The following is a 20870-nucleotide window of genomic DNA, read 5'->3' as shown; positions in this document are numbered from 1 at the left end:
AGTGGCAAGAGGTTTTTTTTTTTTTTTTTGCTCTTACCAAGTGGTTGGCTTTTTTGAAGCTTAATTTATGATGAGCCATGTTATCTGGGTTCTTACAGTGCATTCTACCACCTGTTGGTTTTTACAATAGCAACCAACCATAATAAAAAACAGTGGTTCATTCCTGTCTAGACTTGTATGACACAACAAATAACCACGGTCTTATTGTTGATTGTGTCATGTGCACACAGTCCATATCATTATATTAACAAAATTTCCAAAATATAATGAGGGTACCTCATCAGCTGAAAACCCCTTGAGCCTTTGTTCATGCGTATCCACAATGGAACAAAGGTTACTGCTGTTGGCAGTTAAGCAGGATGTTCCAAGGCACGGTGAACTTGCCTCATGAGTTGAACAATGAAATTCTACTTTAGAATGTCCAGAACATTTCAGGACTCTCCTCCCATGCACTCCCCTTCACACACACTTTGTGTCTGTGTGTGTGTCTGTGTGTGTGTTTGTGTGTGTTCATAATGAAACTAACATTAGTGTCGTCAAGAAGTGAGCCACCTACTTGAAAGAGTGATGGAAAAGCTAGCAAAGGTTACAGCATGACCAAACATGACAGTGAAAGATTTAGAGAATTAATCAACAGGAAACTGTCCAGCACTTCATTTCTGAATAAAAGGCAAGAGATAAGCCTGCTGACTTTACTATTAATCTTCAAGCATCTTCTACAGTGGCTGAAACTGTTGTTTACTTTTTTTGTTGGTACTAAATTCAATCTACCTTTTCGGCTTAGCATGAGATCATGGCAGGGGGCCAGGCCACCATCTAAAACCTGAGATCTCTGTCTGGAATATTTCTTAAAAGGCATTGTATTAATAATTACCATGTTACCATCTTTAAAGCAAACATTACTAAACCAAACAAGAAAGGAAATAAAATAGTATGTTTCCTTTCAAATAATTTTATTGTTTTTATTTCTCTTTTTGTTGGAAATTAAAACAAAAATGTGGGGAAGGCTACTGATTTTAGAAGTGCAAAAGTCACCATCTCTTCAAAGAAATATTTGCATTAAAGTATTATAAATCAAAATGGATACATTCTGGTTCCTGAGTTATTAGCATGACAACTAGTCCAAAACAGATAGATAGATAGATAGATAGATAGATAGATAGATAGATAGATAGATAGATAGATAGATAGATAGATATATGAGCAAAGCTTCATGCGGATGGAGAAGTCCTCTTCTGTCAATGTTATAAATAAATGAGCCTTTAATAAGAATGCATAAAGAGGTTGCTTTCAGAAAAATCTTGGCTTGAACTATCTACAAACAAGTGTCCAGGGGAAGAGCAGGAAGAGAATGGGGGAGAAAGAGGTGCCAAAGAGACATCAAACTCTCTCTCTCTGTGTGTGTGTGTGTGTGTGTGTGTGTGTGTGTGTGTGTGTGTAATTTCTAGACTGTCCATTAGCCAAAGATGTTCTCTGGGTGGTTAGAATGATAAAATATATAGCAAATGTGACAATAATCAACAATATATAATAACAACAGATAAAGCAAGACAGAAATTTTACTTCTAATAGTAATGAACCCAGAGCAGCTACAATCAGTGTGTGCCAGATGCAGAACAGCAGTATAATATAAAATACAATGTAAGAGATGAAAATTAAAAATTAACTCTTAAAATATTAGGAAAATAAAAAAGGATTTTACTTACTGCCAAAAAGAATAAAAAGTAGGCACCAGGTACACCTGTTTGAGGAGCTGATTCTGTAAACGGGTGCCACAGCCAAAATGGCCCTCCATCTGCTGGCGATCCTTCGGAGGGGCTCTCTGAAAAGAACCTCAGATGATGACTTCAAGGCTCAGGTAGGCAGATATGGAAAGAGGTGTTCCTTCAGATAGCCTGGCAACAAACTTTTTAGGGCTATACATGTTAGCACTTTGAATCCAGCCTGGAATTCAATTGACATCCAATGTAATTGAGAGAGGACTGGCATGATATGTTTTTGTCGGCCAGTCCCCATTAGCAGCGTTGCTGCCCTATTTGGAATCAGTTGACATCTCCAGACCATTTTCAAAAGCAGCCCTATATAGAGTGTGTTACAGTAGTCCAAACAAAAAGTTACCAGAACATGGGTCTCTGTTTCTAGGCTTTGTCTGTCCAGATAAGATCATCACTTGTAAATCAGCCTAAGCTGATAAAAAGGTACTCCTTGCCACTGAGTCCACTTGTGATGTAAGGAACAATACTGGATCTAGCAGCACCTCCAAACTGCCAACTTTGTCCTTTAGGGGGAGTGCAACACCATCCAGAACAGTTTGATTATTTTCCAACTGGACAAATGATCCACCCACCAACAGCACCTCTGTCTTGTCTGGATTGAGTCTCAGTTTATTGGCCCTCATCTGTCTATTACTGAGTTCAGGCTCTGATTTGATGAAAAAGAGAGATAGAGCTGAGTGTCATCTGAAGATTATTGACATTTCAGCCCATACCTCTGATTAACTTTCTGCAGTGGTATCATATAGATGTTAAATCGCATGGGGAATAAAAGAGAGCCCTGCTGTAAATCATGGAATATCTGCCATGACACAGAGCAATAATCCCCCAGCACCACCTGCTGGAATGAGCTGGTAAAGTAGAAGCGGAACTACTGCAAAGCAGTGCTTCCAACTCCCAACTCAACCACCCCATCCAGAAGGATACCAAGGCCAATGGTATGAAAATCACTGAGATGCCCAGGAGAATCATTAGGGTTGCTCTCTTCTTGTCTTTCTCCTTGTAAAGTTCATTCCACAAGGTGACCAAGGTAGTCTCCACTCTGAAGCCCTGACTACAACTCAGCTGTAATGGGTCAAGATGGTCCAGTTCATCCAAGAGTTCATGGAGCTATTTAGCCACCACTTGCTCAAAACGCCTTGTCCAGGAAAGAGATATTGGCTCCAGGTCTATATTTGGTAACATCTTCCAGATTAGTTTTTTTCAGGAGTTGTTTAATTACCCCCTTTTATAAAGAGGCATTTACAGGCTCCTGGATCTAGATACAAATCCTTTCCTTAATTCTGATGATAAGCCATGGTGGGCAAAAGTTCAGCACACAGGTGGTAGGCTGGACTTGACCAAGTACCTTGTTCACATCCTCAGGCCTTGGAAGTTCATCCAACAAAATTGGATCAAAGGGTGCTCTGGATACTGCTTTTAAACGAATTGTATTGAATGTGGTTGGCAGGAACTGAGACGGAGCAACAGGAACTCACCCCGTTGTGTAGATTCAAACCGGTGACCTTTCAATCTACCAGCCCAGCAGCACAGCGGTTTAAACCACGTGCCACCTGCAGTCCCAAAAGGTTAAGCCTCCCTGTCAGGGAATCGAACCTCGGTCTCCTGCGTGACAGGCGGGGATACTTAACACTATACTAATGAGGAGCGCCTGCCAACCTTGCAGTTCAAAAGCATGCAAATGCAAGTGGATAAAAAGGTACCACTTCAGTGGGCAGGTAACAGCTTTCCGTGCACTTCAGTGTTTAGCCATGCCAGCCACATGACCATGGAGACTGTCTGTGGACAAACGCTGGCTCCCTTGGCTAGGAAATGGGGATGAGCACTGCCCCCTAGAGTCAGGCATGACTAGACTTAATGTCAAGGGGAAACCTTTACCTTTTTATTGAATGTGGAGTCCAATTCATGATGGAATCAAGCTACTTTATCCTCAAAGTGCTGTGTAAATTCATCACAGTGAGCTACTGGGGTTCCACAGTTTCTTTCCCTTGTCTGGTCTGTAAAAGACCATGAACTACTAGGAAAAGCTCCACTGGATGGCACTGAGAAGTTGCAAAGCTGGTGGAAAAGAATTGCACCTTCACCACCACAGAATAAGTTCAATAAAGGGGTCTAACTCATGTTTGGCCATATTTACTATTATCAGCAGGTAAAGTAATTAATATATATTTATTAATTGCCACACGCAAAAATACATATATCTTGCTTTTGGAGGCACAGACTCACATGCATGTTTGACTGCAGGTCATAAAGGAAAGAGTTCTTTATGAGAATCTTCTTAGCAGGCTTGTATAAGCATGCCAAAAAGTCCATTTGTTGCTCTCTGTTGATGAGGAGATAAAAAACATGGATAAAAGCTCTGACATAGTTTATGCAGTCAATTAGGACAGTGTGGAGTGAAAGGAGTTTCAACAGCCGTCCATTAAAATGTGTTTATTATTTGAAAGGACTAGAAAATGAATTATATCCAGCTGCACCTTTACCAAATCACTGCTCCATTGGCATAAGGTGTCCATGTGTGTATCTGGGTCCGGGACCATCTGTCTGAATTGCTACAACTGTGGAGAAAAACACAGGACTTTGTTAAGAATACTTAGGCAATAGCTACAAAGAACATTCCTCTCCATGGCTTCATTGCTACATGAAGAGTGGAGGGTATTCTTAAGAAGGCTGATTTGGTAGATACCATCATAAAAATATTGTAGGATCTAAATTATTGTAAAATTTTTATATAACTTTTAAATAAATGTATAGTTGTTATTATACTTAGGGCATTGTTTCTCCAAAGTATAATAAACTATATTATTATTCCTAGGTGCAGTCATTTTAATTCCTTACTAAAAGCCCTTCTGTCTGCTTTTCAGTTGTGTAGATCCTGAAGGCAACTTACAGTATAAAAACCACCACCAACAGCTGATACAAAGAAAGAAAGAAAGAAAGAAAGAAAGAAAGAAAGAAAGAAAGAAAGAAAGAGCCTCAAACTATCACCAGAAGCAATAGCAACAACAACAGTCTCAGATGAAACACATATGATTACTACCTCTTCAGTCTCTAGAATAAAGTTTGAACGTTTGTCAAAAGAACCAAATCTGTGCTATCATCCAACAGACGAGCTGGGAAGAAGAGAAGGGGAAGGAGGGTGTTGTAAAGTGTATATGCAATGCCCAAGGACACCCTGTTTCAAGAGGTACAGAAGGACACGGAGAGGCACTGGACATTAAGATGTCACTAAGGAGACCATCATAAGTGAAACTGATTCCTCATGAACGAAGCACTTCCTGACAGTTAGGACCCTGAGGGTATGGAATGGGCTTCCATGGGAGATGGTTGAGGCCCCATTGGTGATGGTGTTCAAGGATAGGCTGGACATGCACATGGGAGGCATGTTGTGAGAGTAGCCGACTAGATCCAGGGGTCAGACTAGATGGCCTGGGAGACCCCTTCTGACTCGCTCTGTTTGTTGTTTCTATGTTTCTATGAAGTAGTATTGGTTATGTATTGAAATAATAAATATGAAATAATATGGAGCTGATCTAGTCTCATCTCTACCAATGTCATTAATCAAGATTGCCAACAGTGAGCACTGTAGAAGAAAAAGAAGAATGCTGCACAAAAGCAAGAGAAAGGAACCACCAGGGGCTAGATCATTCCCATCAAAGCAAAGTATCATTTGTTACAGTTATACAGTGTCTTTCCCTCATGCAAAAGGGTTAGTTGCAGTGAGTCATGAAGCATACTAATAGCAAGATCTGCTTCTCTTATTCCCATCAAATCCCAGGAGGCAGGGATGGTGCCAAAACTGAAATTTGGTCCAGGCAAGACAGAAGTGTTGTCAGTTGAAACATGTATGATCCTGGATGCTAGAACAATGGTCTGTCAGTCTGTCTGCCTTTCCATCACCAGCTGTGCCTATTCCAGGCCGTAGCAATTCATACCTTAGTTCAGATTGCTATAATGATTGCTATAATACCAATTCATGTGTAGTTCAGATTGCTATAATGAGCTGAAAATATGACATGATTGTTCAAACACACTCAGAAACTAAGATAGTTCAGAATGCTGCCAGCAGATTGGGACTAGTTTTATTACAAATATCATGTCACGTACACAACCTCTGTATTGCTTTGTAGGTAGTTCCCAATCTCAATTTTGATACAAAGTCCTCAGTGATGGGCTGCAAGGCACACCAAAAATTGCATTTTCCCATATTAGTTTGCCTGTGCATGGAGATCTGCCTTGGAAATCCTGCTTATTTGTCTGTCTGATGTACAGTGGGTGGCGACTGGCACAGGGCCTTATTAGTAGTAGTGCCCAAACGATGAAACGTCTATTCCAGTGAAGTCTCCCTGCCCTATTTGTGCTTGTTTTTAAACTGACAGCAAAGATGACTGTGTTGGAGGATGACATGTGGTTGTTGTCATACTGCCTCTATACCCCTCCTTTTTCCTTTTCTGAGGAAGCCAAGGTGGCTTACCTAGTGCCATTTTATCTTCACAACACTGAACTATGTTAAGTAGTAAGTGCATGACGGGCCCAAAATTGCCCACTGAGCCTCATGGCTGAGTGGGGGCTGGAAGCCAGACTCCCCAGGTTCCCTGTCCACCACTCCGACCACCACTCCACGTTGGCGTTGTTGATGCCTGGTTCAAGGCGCCACTGCAATTCAGTTAGCCATGCTGCTTCCCTAGCATTACTTGGATTTTTTGTTACATGTATCTGAATATTGTTCTTATGTGTGTTGTTGACTGTAACCTGTCTTGTGAACTTTTAATCAAAAAATGGAATACAAATGTTTTTATATTTAACTAAAAAATCCATGTATGGTATTCTTAGTAACAGAACAGTGTGGTAGAACCATTGCTTACCATTAGCTGAGCAATCCTATGGGGAATGGAGTCTACTCTTTCCTAAGCTCTACCAAGCTTGTGCCAGCCAGTGAGGAAAGTGCTGGCAGCTTTCCCACTTCGTTTGTTTGTTTGGTCTCTCCCGGCCACCCCAGCCCCCGCAATAAGTTCTTTTGCTTATCCTTATTAATATATTCTTTCTCTTGGCTCAAATGGAGAAAAAAATAAGGGTGGACATAGTTTTTCTTCCTGTATGAGGTGCATGCATGCATTGGATGACAAACAGATCTATGCCTTCCCTGATTCCAACCCAATACATTCCTACATGTTGCCTTCCCTGCAAAGCTCTCCAAGCAGCAGCACAGTAGCAGTCATAGTGCCAGAGCTTTCTCCTACTGATGTTGGAAGGCTTCCATTAGTGGGCCTCTTTTTCCATCTGTAGAAATGAAGGGCTGCTGGTAGAGAAGGTAATCCGCAACATATGACGACCCTCCTGCCCGCTTCCCCAGGAGCTTAAGATTGCACCCTTCGCCTACTTTTGTCTTCATGCTCTTCCTTCTACAAACTATTTTTAAACACACATATATATGCTTGCACATTTTACTTCACGTTGCATTTCTTTAACCATACTGTGTATTCCAGATGCGAATAACAATTTTAAGGTACAAGCAATAAATGAATGGGCTGCCAGTGACAAGACTATCCAACATAAAGAAATAAATAAATGTTTCCTATATTTATATTTTTCTCCTTTTGAGGTATCTCCTACCTTGCCAGAATAAGCATAACCACTTAGGCTTGGGACCTTCTTCCTAAGAGATATCACAGTTCTATTTTTAAACTTTTAAAATCTCATGAAAAGTCCTACAGATATTTTACTTAAATGGGAACCCCCAGGATATGCCTTAAAATTAGCTTCAGATGAATTCCAGTGGCAGCAAGTGAAATGATGTGTGAAGCCAGAATTCTACCTACAGTCTTCTGTATAGATGAGTTTCTTCACCAGCCCCTCCCCTCCCCAAGAAAAATCTTTGGATTTTTCTCTGCTTGGTGAGATGAATTCGCACAGGCATACCTCAGAGATATTGCAGGTTCAGTTCCAGATCACTACAATAAAATAAATACTACAATAAAGTGACTCACACATTGTTTTTGGTTCCCCAGTGCACATAAAAGTCTTGTTTATACTATACTGTAGTCTATTCTGTGTGCAATAGAATCAGGTCTAAAAAAAACCTTAATGAAATATTCTGTATTGCTAAAAATGCTAACATCATCTGAGCCTTCAGCAAATCATAATCTTTTTTCTGGTGGAGGGTCTTTCCTCGGTGTTGATGGCTGCTGACTGGTCAGGGTCATGGTTGCTGAAAGCTGGGTTGGCAGTGGCCATTTCTTGAAATAAGACAACAATGAAGTTTTCTGCATCAATTGACTCTTCCTTTCATGAAAGATTTCTCTGTAGCATGCAGTGCTGTTTGATAGCATTTTACCCACAGCAGAACTTCATAACTGGAATCAGTCCTCTTAAACCCTGCCACTGCTTTATCAACTAAGTTTATGTAATATTCTAAATCCTTTGTTGTCATTTCAACAGCCTTTACAGCATCTTCACCAGGACAAGATTCCAAGAAAATATTTTCTTTGATCATCCATAAAATTCAACTCCTAATCTGTTAAAGTTTTATCATGAGATTGCAGCAATTCAGACACATCTTCAGGCTCCATTTCTATTTCTAGTTCTCTTGCTATTTCTACCACATATGCAGTTACTTCTTCCACTGAAGTCTTGAACCCCTCAAAGTGATCCATGAAGACTGAAATCAGCTTCTTCCAAACTCCTGTTAATGTTGATATTTTGACCTCTTCCCATGAATAAGAAATGTTCTTAATTCCATCTAGAATGGTGAATCCTTTCCAGAAGGTTTTCAATTTACTTTCCCCAGAGAAATCACTATCTATGGCAGCTATCGTGTTTTTTCTTAAATAATAAGACTTGAAAATGGAAATTACTCCTTGATCTATGGGCTGCAGAATGGATGTTGTGTTAGCAGCCATGAAAACAACATTAATCTCAGTGTACATCTCCTTCAGAAATCTTGGGTAAGCAGATGCAGTGACAATGAGCAGTAATATTTTGAAAGGAATCTTTTTTTTTTCCATGAGCAGTAGGTCTCAACAGTGGGCTTAAAATATTCAGTAAACTATGTTGGAGACAGATGTACTATCATCCAGGCTTTGCTGTTCCATTTATAGAGCACAGACAGAGTAGATATGGCATAATCCTTAAGGGTCCAAGGATTTTCAGAATGGTAAATGAGCATTGACTTCAGCTTAAAATCACCAGTTGCATTAGACCTTCACAAAAGAGTCAGCCTATCCTTTGAAAGTTTGAAGCCTGGCATTGACTTCTCCTCTCCATCTTATATAAGTATGGTTCACGGTGCTCCCAAACAATTACAATCGTAACATCAAGGATCAAAGATCACCATAACAAATGAAATAATAATGATGAAAAAGTTTGACATAGTGTGGGAGTTACCAAAATGTGAAGCAGAGACATGAAATGAGCAAATGCTATTTAAAATATGGTGCAATTGACTTGCTTGACACAGAGTTGCCACAAACTTGCAATTTGTAAAAATCACAACATCTGCAAAGCTCAATAAAGCAATGTGCAATAAAATGAGATATACCTATATACAGTTGGTAAACTTGGGTATGTTCTTTCTTTCAGGAAGAAATAAAACTATCATCATGTTTCAATCCCAACAGCCCTTATTCAAAATATAATCTAGACCCCAAGTACCACAGTGAGAACTAAGTGCATTGGCAAAGTTTTTCCAATGGTTCAAGCAAGTGAGCCTAAACTTATAGTTCAAGTTAATGTCAAGGATAGATACATATAATTCTCAAGGCCCATAATACTAAAAGCATGCCAATACATAGGTATGAAATGACATATACCTGATAAACTATTGAAATATGTGTGAATGGTAGATTGCTGTTTAATCCATGTTAATAATTAAAGAGGGAGAAAGTGACCTATTTCAGAATCACTGCTGCCTGATGATTTATACAATATATCTGTCTAAAAGCCATTTCAGAAGTGGTTGTGTGCCAAAATCAAGTTGGCTCTAGAGTTGCTACTTCCTGGCACTTTGTAAAAGGAACTTTGATGGGGCTGTTGAACATTGTCACCCTTTGTCCCACAAGCCTTAACAATATCCTCCAGTTATTGATTAAACACAATGCATATATCACATTTTTAAAAGGCCTTTTCTGATGACTGGTCTCAGCAGATGTTTCACTTTAGACAGGTACCGTTCCACTGGATAAAGGTTACTCTTCATGTAACACAGCAAGGCCACCTGGTAGAATCTGAAATGTGAAGTTGCAGCAACTATTTGAAGAGCTTCTCATTTAATTAATGTGAATCTCCCAGGGTCTCTTATTCAGCTGCATCTCAGCATCCTTCTGTGAATTGTTGTGTACCTGAATACCAAAGAGGTCTGAAGTTTACTTGGGAAAAAGTAGAATTTTACAGTGACATTCTCACATTGAAACCCAGCCCTGATGCACTTTGATATTTAGAATGAAACTGTGCCTTTATCACCCTGTTTGATTTTTACTCTGGAAAACACCCTGCTGGCAGACAAGATCTGTTTGTGAAACAAGACTGTCCTTGTAATGAACCTGGTCTCACAAAAGTCCCTGTAATGATTTTACCAGTTGGCATTCAAAACTTCAACTTAAGGAATAGAAGCAGCAGCCACTGCCGCCAATACCACCACCACCTGTTTTGGAAGAGAAAGAGCAAAAAGTCAAATTAGCCTAGTCTGCAAAATCAGCTCCTCCCCACTTTTCATTTTGACTAGTTAATGGTTGCACTTATTTTAGAAAATTCATGAAAAAGACTAGCTCATAACCATTCCAGAGGGAAATAAAGGGAAGCCCCATCCACAAGTCTTTGGAAAAGCTATTTAAAAGCATAATTTTTCTGCTAAGGTCCCACTGTCAACAGCAGGTTTCATAACCCTAAAGGTCACCGGATCTCCTTTCAACACTTAATATAAAATATTTGCTGGCATGTAGTTCAATGTGCTAAAGATAATGATTACAGCGGTCACACAACTCATTTTCAAAATGTGAAATCTGGATTGCATTTGCTTTGGTGTTCTGGACACAAGGGAACCAATTTTTCATGAGATCAAAAACACATTGATGGATAGCACCTTATATGACATTAAAATAAGTGCTTCTTAAAGGCAATTTTAAAAGAAAGTGTTATTGAGCTAATGATGAACAACTTGTTCACTCCTCTTCTTTGATGTTATGTTGATGAAATGTGACTATTAACTAATGGAAGTAGTTTTTGGCTTAAGACCCACCTGCCCATCTTGCTTTCAAAGCATTCCCAGAATTTTCTGCCCTTCTTCAAATTATCTAAGAGATACTTTCCTTCAAAGCAGCTTTGTTAAAGTGAGCAGCCTTTTCCATTGCAATAAATATCCCCAAGTTTCATACAATTCACCTGTGTGTAAGAACTTTTGGTATTGCTTTGCCTAGATTACTGACACTGCATGTTTCAAACCAAATTGTGCAGGTTTCAAAAGTGAACTGGAACCGGACAGACAACTAAGGGGGCAATTTAATGACCACTTAGACTGACAGGGTCCCACTGAGCTGGACATTAGTTTGCTATTCCCTGTGAAGTAGGGAGAGATGCTTGTGATTAAGGCACAATTATAACCAATTTGAGGACAGGGTTACAAAGTTCTGAGTGTGGTGTTAAGCAGGATCTCTAACCAAATGAAGGCAGATTGGGAAGAACATACAATTTCTTCTCCAAAGACAGCACCCTTCACATTATCTGGTCACATATAATCATCTTACAATGAATGGAGATGGCAGCTTCAAATATTTGAAATGACTTTAGCCATCATCTTGAATGTCTTTATGTTTAGCTTGGCATCATCAACTCAGCACTTTAGCAGTCTGCAATAAACTTCTGTGAACTATTTCAAATACGCAATGTAACTTTTGAAGTCCCACCTTGAGATGAAAACTGCAATAATCTGTGATGGCCACCAGCCTTGACTGCCCCTTCCAAGTATCAGAGCAGGGATGTGGCTATTGTTGCTCAGGGGCCACAGGCAGGCCTTGGCCTAGTTTCATGGAGACCATGGTTTTACTTATTTGAAAACTCTGCTACCCATCTTGGCTCCCCCCTGTCTTCTTGCAGATCCAGACACGTTTAGGCTCTGGTAATGAAGATTTCAACTGTCTCGTCATTCCAGGATCAGATAGATTCATGGGAAACAGGCTCAGCAATTGCTATTATCAATCACAGCCAAATAGAACCTCTATTCAAATAGGTGCACAGTGCATTGCTATAGTATTCCCCACCCTACAACATATACATATTCAACTTTTCCACAGTTTGTTATATTATATCCTAGAATTGAAATAAATGTGAGTGGTAGACTCCATAACCTATCTATGTGACTTTGGTTTACTGTGATATCCTTGAGTGTAATATTAGTTTATTCTCCCAGCTCCAGTAAAGAATGATGAATGTTCAATTATTTGTCAAAATTATTTAGGACTGCCACTGGGACATTAAGAACTGAGATCCATTTCTGAGTCCTGATTCCTGCTTCCAGTGGAGTACAAGAGAGTTTTGGATAGGTGAGATAGGAAATATATGACATTCTATTTTATAAAGAAAATAGATAAAGCTCAATCAAGCATCAAGGGAAGGAAGACTTTTGGCCCCGTAATAAACATGTGTTGCCCTGACATAGGTGACAGCATGCACACTTCCCTAGCTCAACCAGCCCTGCTAACTCATGGGGCGCAGGAGTGAAAGGTATAACCCAACATGAGGGAAGGATTGGCTGCTCAATTCTGTTGACCTTCTAACATATACCTGCTGCTTTGTACACGTAACAAACATACAGGGATCCATACATGTGATCCAAATCTCTGCAGGACATACAAAAAGTTGTGGACAAATAAGGACAGATATGGAATGAAGCGGTGGTGTTTCCTGCAGGGTTTGTGGAAACTGAAGCAGATGAGATGGCCTCTGTATGCAGAACACTGTGGCTTCACAGACTGCTCTCCTTCAACGCACAGTAAAGATCCAGGCCATTGGTAGATCTCTTTAGGATCATGCCAGTCTGCATGCCTGAAACTACCTAGTGATGCTCATGGCTTCTTGGTAATGGTGTTAAGGTAATTTTCCATGATGGCAGATTCTAAAATGTCCACTTGCTGTAATGGCGTAGAAATGAAGATTTATCTGTATTTTATCTGTATTTTGAACAAAGTGGTCAGAGAGGAAATTCAAATCATTCACCACAACATTATTTAAATAATAGCTCATACATCTAGAAGGCTTATGTTGTTTTTTCCAGGGTTTCTGACTTGATTACAATAGACAATTTCATATTGCTTGGTAGATTGCACCCATGAAGGACACTTTAATGCCTCCTTCTGGATGGATGCTTTTTTACAGGATAACTTTATTTGGAAGTAAGTTACACTGAAATCAAGAGGACAGAAAGATGTTTAGAAGGAGGGTGTTGATTTTATATTCTCTTCCATTTCTCTCAATGTTTGGAACAGGTTGCCAATTTCATGATGAATATTTTTGGAATGTTGTTGTTAGTTGCGAAGTCATGTCCAACCATTGTGACCCCATGGACAACATTCCTCCAGGCCTTCCTGTCCTCCACCATTCCCTGGAGTCCACTTAAGCTCACACCGACTGCTTCAGTGACTCCATCCAGTCACCTCATTCTCTGTCATCCCCTTCTTCTTTTGCCATCAATTGTTCCCAGCATTAGGCTCTTCTCCAGGGAGTCCTTTCTTCTCATTAGGTGGCCAAAGTATTTGAGTTTCATCTTCAGTATCTGCCCTTCTAAAGAGCAGTCAGGGTTGAACTCCTCTAGGACTGACCGGTTTGATCACCTTGCAGTCCAAGGGACTTGCAGGAATCTCCTCCAGCACCACAATTCAAAGGCCTCAATCCTTTGGTGCTCAGCTTTCCTTATGGTCCAGCTTTCACAGCCATACATTGCAACTGGGAAAACCATATCCTTGACTATATGCACTTTTGTTGGCGAGGTGATGTCTCTGCTTTTAAGTATGATGTCTAGATTTGCCATAGCTTTCCTCCCAAGGAGCAAGTGTCTTTTATTTTCTTGACTGCAGTCCCCATCTGAAGTGATCTTGGAGCCCAGGAAAATAAAATCTGCCATTACCTCCATTTCTTCCCCATCTATTTGCCAGGAAGTGTTAGGACCAGATGCCATGATATTAGTTTTCTTAATATTGAGTTTCAAGCCAACTTTTGTACTCTCCTCCTTCACCTGCATCAAGAGGGTCTTTAGTTCCTCTTCACTTTTCTGCCATTAGAGTGGTATCATCTGCATATCTGAGGTTGATTTTTGGAATAGATTTGTGTATTTTATTCTTGATATACTTACAGCACAGCTAAAAGATCTTCTCATACTTACAGCACAGCTAAATTGTTATAAAAGCCATTCTCACATCCTGGGAAGTGACCTTCTGTGAATGCTACAGATCTCTAGGAAAGAATCTTTAGCACCTTCACCAAACTATGATTTCCACAATTCTTTTAGGTAAGGTATGACACTTGAACTAAGTCCTAGTGTGTTCCTATGTGCTTTGGTTGTAGGACAGGCCTAAATGGCCTCTTACCTTTGATGGGCCATCCTTCCTGACAAGATAAATGTGACAACTTTGGAGACACTCATGTAGATTGTAGTTGCAAACATTCTCATAAGTGTAGTTACAGTAATGAAATAGTCCAAGAACTGCCTTCAAAAACCCCTTTAAAGCTGCTCTAAGCAGAAGTGTATCTTATGAAAATATTTGATCTTTCAGAAAAAGATGTTTTCCCAAAGCCAAGCCCACAGTCACTAACTCCAGTCACAATAGCATGCCAATGGCACCTGCTTTGCTAGGAACATATCCTAGGAAACAGGTCAATTCAAATGCTTCCTTGGTTATTACAAATGCTGGAGTCATTGCACAGGAAGTCCTGAAACACACAAACTCACAGTCAAGATGCCTTTGACCCAACCATTTAAAATGCTGATTCCTCAGGGTTTGTATGATCCTCACTGCATTATATGATTCTGTAGAATTCTAAGCAGTTGCAATTCATCACTGAAAAAATTATTGCATCGTTCTCTTACACATATGTGTCTCCCCTTTCAACTAACATGCTGCTCCATTTTGATGACCATAACACCATTTTTCACATGCAAGGATTTTTTAAAATAAGGCATTTGCTAAGAAATCAAATGCATTAGAGCAAACACCACTGATTTTTCAAAGAGAAGATGGCCTTCTCTGTCCTTTGTGTTTTCGTCAGATCTGACCAACCTTTCTCCATCATACCTGTGATCAATTTACCATGATTCTGCATAGTGCTCATGATCACTAGTAGCTGGGATGGTCACCCAATTAAAGAAAATCTAGTCAATTAATTGATTGTGAGACTGATTGATCGATTAGATCTGATTATACTTGCATATGATTATAACATTTGTTCTGGAGGTTTTTGATGGTGCATGCCTATGTAGCAGTAGGCACCATCTTGAAAGAATCATCCCTACCACTGTGTAAGAGTGGGAGGAATGTTTGTTCTATGACAGCGCTTCTGAGTTTGGAAGTATTTGAATTACCTAAACCAGGATACCTAAAGGAATGCCTTTTTCCTATTTGCCCTCCCACCTCCTAAGATCGACAGCAGAGGCTTTCTTCTGGGAACCCTCTTTGAAAGAGATCAGGAAACAGAGTACTCAGAGGAGAGCTTTCTCTGCAGCGGCACCCTGACTATGGAATGCGCTCCCTAGAGGGGAGCCGTCATTATATGCTTTTCTTCGCCAGATCAAGACCTTTTTATTTGACCACTATTTTAATGTTAATCAATTTTAATTGTATATTTATGTATTTATTTAATTTAACCATGTCATTTTTATACTCAGTCATGGTATAGCCAATTTATTTTGTTTAGGATTTATAATATACTGTAAGCTGTCCAGAGATGACAGTGATGGATGGACTATAAATCTCCTAAATAAATAAGTTAAAGTCACCTTAATTAGACTAGAATGCCTCCTGCATCTTTACACTGTGCTTGGTCCTCCTCTCTTTCCTCCTCTCCTTCTTTTCCCCCACCCAATATTGAGACTGTATAGAACAGGGTTCTTTGGCATCCCCAGACTCAAACAATCCCTACTATGTAGTGCTTTTAACAGGAGATGTCAGGACTTGAGTCTGGGCTCTTCTTCACTGAGAACAAGTCTCTGTCACTGAGACGTAATTTCAAGGCTCCCCACTTCTCCATTTTGGAATACTCTTGAAATTTCTGCTTCAGTACCGTTGTACTCTTGCTCACCAGCACATTATGTTGGATGATTATGTAGCAGAAGAAGAAAATGAAAAGGTCTTCTAGATGAATAGTTATTTTTCCAATCCATTGGAAGGAAAAGTGGGGGAATGGGCACTGCTGTATGTTTTTATTCTGAATTAAGGAATCCAGAAATGCTTCAAGAGATTGTTGGTGCCTGACACAGTAAAAGGCAAATGGCTGGCTTGCCCACACCTATAATATTACTGAATTTGCTTTGATATTTGTCATCAGAATTGTCCTGGAACTGACTTGTTGAGTGTGTTTTCCCACTTTGTTTGGCAAGGCCATCTTTCGTGACCAAGCATCACATACACATCATGACTCACACACACATTCACACAGAGAGACAGCATTTCCAAAGACTGATTAAAAACATCACCACAGATTTCACTTATCTCTGTAATAGCCTTCACAGATTTATGCACAAAGACTAGAGTGATTTCAAGGTACAGTAAGTCGATCAGGCACTAACACAAATCTTTGCCTTATGAACCAAAGGTTTTAGACATAATACCTTTCATGGAAAGTAAATAACATGGGATGCAGTGATGAAATTTTTACAGGGTCACTTTTCTGGTCCACAACTATAATAGCTATTGCATATCATTTCTCTTTTTAAAAAGCGTTTAAGTTAATATTTACAGACAAGCTATTTCCTTAGTAGTATGTCATCTTATATATTTATGCAAGCAGAGAACATTTAGGTTGCAGTTCTATGCATATTTTCAGGCATGTCCCATTGAATGCAACAATGTTAGTGAATGTACTTCTTCCTGAAGTATTAATATGCATAAAAATCAGACTAAAATATCAATATTTTAATAATTATTGAAATATTCTTAATAACCACTATTAATATTAATAACTTAAACTCAGAAAGAATAAGCACAGGTTTCTATTTTGTGCTTTTCCATCTACATTAATAGCTACCAGCAGACCAAAGTTTCAGCTAATGAAAGTGCATTTGGGTTGCCTCCTTAGGAGAAATATCTAGGAAACTTTGGAAGAACTCCCAATTTCTTAGGTTGTTTCATGGTGAGACTCCTGGGTGAAGAGGGAATTTTAGTTCAAATATCACCAACAATATCTAATATCTACATGAACATGATTTCACTTGTGTTTTCACAGTGCTTTGTGAAAACAAGCTAAACAGTCAACCAAGTAAAGGAGATGGCCCAGCAGGGGCCAAGGAAGTCTCCTTTAGTGGTTTGCTAGGAGTGCAAAACAAGGCAAGCCTCAATATGGTTGGGATATGTTCTATATGGGCATAAAATGTTGACTTGCTTCACATGCCATGACAAACCACTGCCAACAATCACCATTATTTATGGGTTATATTTTTATCCTGCTTGAGGAAGCTCAAGGCAGTGTTCAGTACTCTCTGTCTTTCCACATCCCGGCAATTTCAACAGAATAACCATTTCAATCAGACTGGTTCAAACCACCCAATGAGTTCCATGTTTAAGCTGAGACTTGAATCTAGATGTCTCCAGTCCTAGCATGACACTGCAACCAGTACACGACACAGGCTCTTATTTCAGTGAAAACTTTCTAAATGTGAGTGGAAGGGGAAACCACTTGCATAAGCTGAATTCACACAACTCCCCTTGCCGCTTGCAGAAGTCATGCTCACAGATTTTGTCCAAATGATCGCAGAACCAGTGGTTTTGGTGCTGTTGCAAAAACCTGATTTAAGATGACACTACTATTCGCTATAAAATCAGATATTCATTTTGTTTGTTTTGGTCCCTCCACACCACAACTTGAATTTTAATCTTGATTCCCTTGGTCCCAGGCTGTAGGTAAAATCTATTACAATCATTTAAAATGAGTCTACCAAACCATGCAAGAAATTGGGACAAGCACCAGTTCTCTGGTCTACCAGGGAACACTTACCGTCCTTGTTAAGAGACCTTCAGTTTAGCAATGGAGACATGGAGATGTTATTATTTCATAACACTGTCATTAGAAGAACACATTAGGGGCCTGTTTAAAAGTAATTTGTCGTACCTGAAAAATCAATAATTCAGAGCTTAGGAGGTGAAAGCACTGGTAGACAAGCACACAGAGCAGATGAGTGTAATGAAATGACTCTGTCTAGAGTTAATTAAAATAATAATGCAATCTAAGAGTGCTGAATCAAGCATTTTGAGCACATAAGCAGAATGAATTTATCTTCCCCTTTCTATTTGGAATTCCCATTACAACAGCCAGGACAATGCTATTATGCTGCCTTCCACTTGTTGTAGATCATCTAATTATAATTAAGCATTCCCCAAAGTGGGAATATGTATTAGAAGCGTCCCGCCTTTTTATGGCCAGCTTCAGTAACTAAAATATATTTTTTTAAAAAATCAATGTCATCAAATTTCATAGGTAAACTGAGCAATTTCCAGGAGTACATTTTATTGCAGCAGCTTTCTATACATCTTTGAAATGATAAATATGACTCATATAGGTTCGGAGTGAGCCACTACACATTTTGCAACAAAAGAATATAAATAAAAATTTGTAAGCATGTTAGTAAAGGAAAGGCTTATTCCTGTGAGAAGAAAAGAGCTTGTCCAGTATGCCCAGGCCTAATTCAGGTTCACATACCTCTAACTTTCATGTGCTTTCATTATTTCTACTGAGGTAGATGCTGGATGGTTCGTGTGGTGCAGTGGTTAAGAGCATGGGACTGGGACTCAGGCGATCAGGGTTCGAGTCCCCGCTCAGCCATGGAGCCAACTGGGTGACTTTGGGCCAGTTACAGACTCTCAGCCCAACCTGCCTCACAGGGTTGTTGTTGTGGGGATAAGATGGAGGAGTAGAGATGATGTAAGCTGCCTTGAGCCCTTTGTAGGAAAAAGGCAGGATATAAATCGCAATATAAATAAAAATAAATATAATACTTGAAAATTCACTGGAATGTTGCTGATGTCAACGTATTAACAATTTTATTTGTAGGTAGACCTTCTATCCTCTATTGTGTGGCTGGAAGCCTAGTCCCTCCCCTAGGAGCCATACGTAGCCTTCTCATGATCCTATGGCTAGTGGCTCAATGTGAGGAGGAGATGGCAACGAAAAGACTGCTTTGCTCATCAGGCCAAGGCAGAAGACCATTCCCCGAGAAATCCAGTCTTCATACTACCTACCAGTTTCAGAGTGCTGATGTTGCATGCCTGTAATTCCTTCTGCAATTTGAAAGGGGTCTGAGTAGGGGTGGGTGAGAAATTCTCCTCATCAAGCTGTTTTGTTTTTTAATGGATTTACCCTATTTACTACTCCTGTTCCTTTCTGCACACTGAGACAATGTTGTACACCAAATTTTTGCAAGTGTTCTGGTACAGCTTCCTTTGGAAACAAATTCACAAAAAAGTCTATATGGGTCAAACTGCACAAAATGCATATGTTCGAAAACCTGGATTCCAGCAGTGTAAAATACCTGATGAAGTTTTAGCATTTAAAAGGTAGTACAGGAATCCCTACAGGAGGATAATCGCATATAAAACACATAGTCATTTCCATATGGGTTGTTGTTGTTTTTAAGATTCCAAACTTTTGCAGAGATAAAGCAGAGTGAGCTTGCTCTTACTATGATAATCTTGGTGAGACCATAAATATGGCCAGGACGTCTCCAATTATATTATATTGTTCTATATTGTTATTATTTATTTATTGTTGTAAGCTGCCCCGAGGCTTTCTAAATAAATAAATATCCATTTGTTCCTAATCCTGAGCAATCCCTGCCACTTTAGATCCCAGGGTTCCTGGTTCAAATCCCTGATGCAAGCATAATTATTATTTAATTGGATAAAGAAACTTATGAACAAGTTGACATACTGGTCCATCTTCTCAAGATAATGAGAAGATAAGGTTTCCCTAAGTTAGGCTCAGACCCCAAATGCAAATTTTCAGGAACAGAACTAATGCAATGGCTGGGCAAAGAAACAGAAGAGGACAACAAAAGAAGACCTCTTCTACATGATCCAAGAAATCAAGGGAAAGTGAAAACTTAGGTTAGGAATCCTGCAAGACCTACAGGGGAACATGCTGTCTGATTAGGAAAAAAATAAAGAGATGGTAGAAATAATAAATGGAGGAACTGCAGTGATAAATGGATGACATACCCCCACCCTTTTTGTCTCTACATGATAGTTGCTGAAAAGTTGAATTCGGGACCTGAATTTGCATTTCCGTAATGCAAATGTGGACTTTAAATGGACGCTGATGATACCCAGCTCTACCTCTCATTTTCTACCAATCCAGGTGAGGCAGTGGCTGTGCTGAACCAGTGCTTGGCCGAGGTAATGGAATGGATGAGGGCCAATAAACTGAAACTCAATCCAGACAAGACGGAGGTCCTGTTGGTTGGCGGATCAGGCTTCGGGGATGGTGAATTGAACCTAGTCCTGAATGGGGTTGCACTCCCTCTTAGGGATAAGGTCCACAGCTTGGGAGTGCTCCTCGACCCAGAGCTTTCACTGGAAGCTCAGGTGACAGCGGTGGCGAGGAGCGCTTTCTTTCAGCTTCGGCCGATCCATCAGCTGCTCCCCTACCTGGGGTACGACTGCCTGGCAACAGTGACACACGCGTTGGTGACTTCCTGACTTGACTTCTGTAACGCGTTCTACGTGGGGCTACCCTTGAAGACAGTCCAGATACTTCAATTGGTTCAAAATAGAGCTGCCAGGCTGCTGACAGGGACTGGGCGTCATGTTCACATGTCTCCAGTCCTCTGTCAGCTTCACTGGCTTCCCATTGAAGTCCGGGCCCAATTCAAGGTGTTGGTGATGACCTATAAAGCCCTTAACGGCTTGG

The 20870-nt window shown here is 40.0% G+C and overlaps 1 pseudogene; it reads right to left on the bottom strand.

Moving 5' to 3' along the window:
• Nucleotides 1-7798: 7798 nt before the first annotated feature.
• On the bottom strand, nucleotides 7799-14358 carry LOC123021511 (annotated as a pseudogene).
• Nucleotides 14359-20870: the final 6512 nt, after the last annotated feature.

Source organism: Varanus komodoensis, unplaced genomic scaffold (genome assembly GCF_004798865.1).
Source record: "Varanus komodoensis strain SLA01 unplaced genomic scaffold, ASM479886v1 scaffold17, whole genome shotgun sequence".
Taxonomy (NCBI): domain Eukaryota; kingdom Metazoa; phylum Chordata; class Lepidosauria; order Squamata; family Varanidae; genus Varanus; species Varanus komodoensis.
Note: the sequence above shows the minus strand (reverse complement) of the source record. Positions and strands in the feature narration are given on the sequence as shown.